This window comes from Triticum aestivum, chromosome 3D (genome assembly GCF_018294505.1).
Source record: "Triticum aestivum cultivar Chinese Spring chromosome 3D, IWGSC CS RefSeq v2.1, whole genome shotgun sequence".
Lineage (NCBI taxonomy): Eukaryota > Viridiplantae > Streptophyta > Magnoliopsida > Poales > Poaceae > Triticum > Triticum aestivum.
The window spans coordinates 3,787,852-3,793,818 of record NC_057802.1 but is presented as its reverse complement, the minus strand read 5'-3'; positions in this window follow the sequence as shown (position 1 = coordinate 3,793,818).

Below are 5,967 nucleotides of genomic sequence, written 5' to 3'. Positions count from 1 at the left end.
AAGATGGATAAGCCATAGTTGTTTCTTAGAATAGTATTTTGAACAATTCACACACTGTCATTTGACTCCTTTGAAACGTCTTTGCTTTCAGATGGAACCCACGAGGCAGGTTGTTCGCCACACGATGGCCATTGGTGCCTCGGGATCACCTGCGGTGCTAGCTGAGATGATGACCTATCTGGGTTATCGCTGGCACCCTGAGTTCACCGTCTACGAGGAGTTCCAGGACTTTAACCAGGAGCAGTACCGTGCCATCGTCCACCTCTACTCTCGGGAGTACGACTCCACTACTGTGCTGCACACCGCACATGGTGTTGGTGTGACCATCGATATGGCTGTCCACGATGCAGCCTATGCTGCTCTGACACGTCTTCGTGGAGAGTATCGGGAGTTGGACACCTCCCCCTTCAGGCACATTGCTATCGCCTCTGATGTTGGTGCGGAGGGATACTACACTGCCGCCTACTCCGCTGTCACCCGGGAGCCCTTCTACCATCAGCACCTGGTTCTGCATGCTGATGGGCTGGATCGAGCTAACCGAGCTCTTCGCCACGAGATGTACACCACCCGTCAGCACCTTTACCGTGCTCTGACGCTGCTGCACCCCTTTGTCCGATCTGGACAGGTACCGCGTGCTGCGATCTACCCAGCCAGGACCGTGATGCCCCACGGTGTCGGTTGGCCAGAGGTGGGAGGTTACTCTCCCGCACTTGGTTCTCTTCTGCCACCTGAGCGTCGGACTCTACACCTGAGTATCCGCGGGCCCCAGTCTGCTGACGTGGAGGACTATCCGTTACCTCACTACCAGCTGCCGGGCTACGATTACCTCCACAGTACCTCTTGGGACTGATGTAGGCTTGATTGTAGTATTAGTTTCAGTCGCCGCGAGCCTGTGTGCCGCCTATGATGTTTTAGTCCTTGTACTGAACTCTATGCATGACCCCTTTTGTAAGATATGCCGACTACTATGTAGTAGCTATCGTGCTCCCTTCAATTATGCATGTTTCATCATGAATGATTCTTGTCATTGCCAATTTTCTTAATGCTGAACTACCCCTGTTATATATTAGCAGGATGGTTAGACCAGGTGGTCGTGGTCGTGGTGGCGATGCCCCACCACCACCTGAGTACATGGCTGGGATGATCCAACAGTTTGAACTGAACCGCCAATTCATGGAAAATATGATGGCTCAGTTTCCTCGCCCCAATATGAACCAGCAGCCAGCTCAAGTGACTCTTCAAGATTTCATACGCCTCAACCCAACCATCTACCGCAGCTCAACTCAGCCTCTGGATGCTGATGACTGGCTCCGTGACATCACCTATGAGATGGAGTCTGCTGATGTAGCCCCTGCCAGCTATGTCAATTTTGCTTCCTTCTTCTTGAAGGGACCCGCAGCTCAATGGTGGGACAGCCACAGGCGCACTCTGCCAGCTGGAACAATCATCACCTGGCCAGACTTCCAAGCTGCTTTTCGTGCCCGCTTCATTCCTCAGGGAGTCATGGACCGGAAGAAGCGTGAGTTCCGCAACCTCACCCAAGGCAACAAATCTGTCGAAGCTTATCAGCGGGAGTTTTTGGACTTGTCCCGCTATGCTGAAGAAGACATTGCAACTGATGCACGCAGACAGGAGAAGTTCCGTGATGGCCTTCAAGCTGACATCAAGCTCGCACTTCTAGTGCATGACTTTGCTGATTTCGCCACCTTGGTGAACAAGGCCATCAATGTCGAAACTGGTCTGCAGGAATACCAGAGCTCTAACAGGCGCAACCGTGACACGGGCTTCTCATCTTCGGGCCCGCCCTCACAGAAGCGTAAGATATGGATCCCGAACAGCATGTATCGTCCAAATGCACCTGCTCCCAGGAAATCTTATGCTGCACCGCGTCTGCCTCCTCCACCATCTAAGCAGTCAAAGCTACCAGCTCCCCCACCTGGGGCTCCTGTTCCCACTCCCGATAATGGTCTGTGCTTCAAGTGTGGTCAACCGGGTCACTTTGCCAGGAACTGCTATCAGAATCAGAATCAACTGGCCCTTCCAGCAGCTGGCCGTGGTAACAACCAGCCCCGCAACAACAATACTAAGTCTCAAGGTCGTGCTCATGCCAACCACGTTGATCTCAGCGAAGCTCAAGACCAGCCTGCTACTGTGATGGGTACACTCCTCGTAAATTCAGTACCAGCATCCGTTTTATTTGATACAGGAGCATCCCACTCATTCATTTCAGCAGAATTTGCATTCCTGCATGGCATTAATCACGAAGAGATAAACACTCCGCTAGTGGTACACACCCCAGCGGGCCAATGTCAAACCTCTATGGTTAGTCGCGATGTTACTGTTGAAATTGAAGGACTGGAATTTCTTGTCTCTCCCATCGTACTGAAGTCTTGTAGCATTGATCTCATTCTGGGAATGAATTGGTTAACAGCGCATACTGCTTCAATCGTTTGCACCACTAAGACCGTCCATCTGCTACACCCTTCAGATGAGATAGTTACTTACCAAGCCCATCTGGTGCAAAATGCCGAGGCAAGGCTCTATGCATTGAATGCATTGAACGCTGCACCACTCGAGGGCATTGAAAACATTCCCGTCGTGCGTGAATTCCTCGACGTCTTTCCTGAAGAACTTCCGGGGATTCCCCCTGCTAGAGCTGTCGAATTCATCATCGACTTGAAACCAGGCACCACTCCTATAGCCAAGCGACCCTACAAAATGCCGCCGCATGAACTCCTTGAGCTTAAGGAGGAAATCGACAAGTCTCTTCGCAAAGGATTCATTCGCCCAAGTTGCTCTCCTTGGGGAGCACCTTCTCTCTTTGTCAAGAAGAAGGATGGGACAAACCGGTTAGTTCAAGACTACCGTCCTATAAACCAAGCTACCATTCAGAATAAATACCCTCTTCCTCGGATCAATGATCTGTATGATCAACTGGCGGGTTCGTCAGTGTTCTCTAAGCTCGACTTGAGGTTGGGCTACCACCAGATCCGTGTTCGCGAAGAGGATATCCCAAAGACCGCCTTCGTGACTCGCTATGGTTCATACGAGTACACCGTCATGTCTTTCGGTTTAACCAATGCTCCAGCCTCCTTCTCTCGTCTGATGAACTACATATTCATGGATTACCTCGACAAGTTCGTCGTGGTTTATCTGGATGATATCCTGATATTTTCCAAGAACGAAGAAGAACATGCTGAGCATCTTCGACTTGTGCTAGAAAAACTACGAGAACATCAACTATATGCCAAGTTCTCTAAATGTGAATTCTGGCTACCCGAAGTAACCTATCTGGGGCATGTCATCTCTAAGGATGGTATTGCCGTCAACCCCGAGCGAGTTCAGGCTATTCTTGATTGGACTCCTCCCAAGAACGTTAAGCAAGTCAGAAGTTTTCTCGGTCTCGCCAGCTATTGCCGTCGATTTGTCGAGAACTTCTCCAAGATCGCCAGGCCTCTGACTAACCTGTTACATAAGGGCGTCAAGTTCCAATGGACAGACAAATGCCAGGAGAGTTTCCAGGCACTCAAAGACAAGTTGACTTCTGCTCCAGTTCTAGCTCCACCTGATACTAAGAAGGACTTTGTCATTTACTGCGACGCTTCCCGTCAAGGATTAGGCTGTGTCCTAATGCAAGACCGCAAAGTGATTGCTTATGCCTCTCGACAATTGCGCCCTCACGAAGAGAACTACCCAGTTCACGACCTCGAACTTGCTGCTGTCATTCATGCGCTGAAGCAGTGGCGACATTACCTTCTCGGTAATCGTTGCGAGATCTTCACTGACCACCAAAGTCTGAAGTATCTGTTTACTCAGCCAGATCTGAACCTCCGTCAACAGAGATGGATGGAGCTCGTTGCAGACTTTGACTTGGGTATTTCCTATACTCCAGGCAAGGCTAATGTAATGGCTGATGCCTTGAGCCGCAAGTCTTACTGCAACCACCTCCAGGTCCATAAAGTTCAGCCCTCACTTGTTGAAGAATTCAGGAAGCTGAACCTCCATATTGTTCCTCCGGGTGCACTCGCTCCCCCTCCTAAGGAGTTCCGCAAGATGAACCTCCGTGTTGTTCCCCAGGGTTCCCTCAATACCCTGGTCGTCGAACCAGATCTCCTGGACTCCATCAAGAGAATACAGGGGTATGACTCTGAAGCCCACAAGATTAAGCGCTACCTCGCAGAAGGAAAGCCCTCATTCTTCACCATTTCTGAAGATGGCGCCCTATACTTCAAGGGCCGCCTAGTGGTGCCATGTGCAGAGAAAAACCTGGATATGACACAGGAAGTTATGAAAGAAGCTCATGATACGCCTCTGTGTATCCATCCTGGTAGTACAAAGATGTATCAAGATATCCGTCAGAGATTCTGGTGGACTAATATGAAGCAAGACATTGCTCGTTATGTTGCTGAGTGTGACGTTTGCCGTCGTATCAAAGCAGAACATCAAAGGCCTGCTGGAACTCTGCAATCTATCTCTATTCCTGAATGGAAATGGGACCATGTTGAGATGGACTTCGTCACTGGATTTCCCAAATCGCAGAAAGGTAATGATGCTATTCTTGTCGTCATTGACCGGCTTTCCAAAGTTGCACATTTCCTGGCAGTCAAAGAAACGATCACTGCTAGCCAGTTGGCAACGCTCTATATGTCCAGGATTGTTTCACTCCACGGTATTCCATTGGTTATCAGCTCAGACCGTGGCAGCTTATTCACTTCAAGATTCTGGGCAAGTTTCCAAGAAGCAATGGGAACTCATTTGTCATTCAGTACTGCGTTTCATCCTCAATCGCAAGGACAAGTTGAACGCGTCAATCAAATCCTCGAAGACATGCTTCGAGCTTGCGTTATTTCCTTCGGCAAGAAATGGGAGGAATCTCTTCCGTATGCTGAGTTCTCCTATAATAATAGCTATCAAGCTAGTCTGAAGATGGCCCCCTTCGAGGTGTTATATGGACGAAAGTGCCGAACCCCTCTGAACTGGTCAGAAACTGGGGAACGTCCACTCTTCGGTCCGGATATTATCCAAGATGCCGAAGAACAAGTCCGCATTATTCGCGAGAATCTCAAGACTGCTCAGTCACGTCAGAAGAGTCAATATGACCGTCATCATAAAGACATGGTCTATCAACCTGGCGAAAAGGCTTATCTTCGAGTCACACCTATGAAGGGTGCTCACCGCTTCGGGATCAAGGGCAAACTAGCTCCTCGCTATATTGGCCCATTCACTATTCTCGAAAGGCGTGGAAAAGTGGCATACCAACTGGAACTACCGCCGAACCTTTCTCAGGTTCACGATGTGTTCCATGTGTCACAGCTCCGCCGTTGCTTCAAGGATCCAATCCGAGCTGTGGATCACGAAGTGCTCGAATTGTAGCAAGACCTCTCCTATAAGGAGCATCCGGTCCGCATTCTCGACCAAGCTGAACGCCGCACACGTCAGAAGGCGATCAAGTTTCTCAAAGTCCAGTGGTCGCACCATTCTGAAGATGAGGCCACTTGGGAACGAGAGGATCGTCTGCGCGAAGAATACCCCGCACTGTTTCCTTCTACCTCCTAAATCTCGGGACGAGATTTCTTGTAGTGGAGGAGATTTGTAACACCCTGAGAATCATGCTACAGTAACCCCCTGTGATTAAGCTAATCATGTTACTAAACAGGACTAGATCACATTTGAACCACACCCTTGTCAATCTCCTAGTTCAAACTTCAATATAATTAAAGTGGAAAATGAAACTTTTCAAAAATTCAAATAGAAATGTTCAGTGGGTTCTAAATAATACACTGGTAATTATGGTGGAGAAAACACATTTTTATAAAAGGTCTAATACTTTTAAATGAAATAAAACAGAAAAGAAAATAAACAAAAAGAGAAAACAGAAAACAAAACAGTCAAACGAAAAAAAAAGGAGCAGGCCTCCCCCCCCCACTGGACCCGCGGCCCAAACCCCCCCCCGGCCCAAGCTGGGCC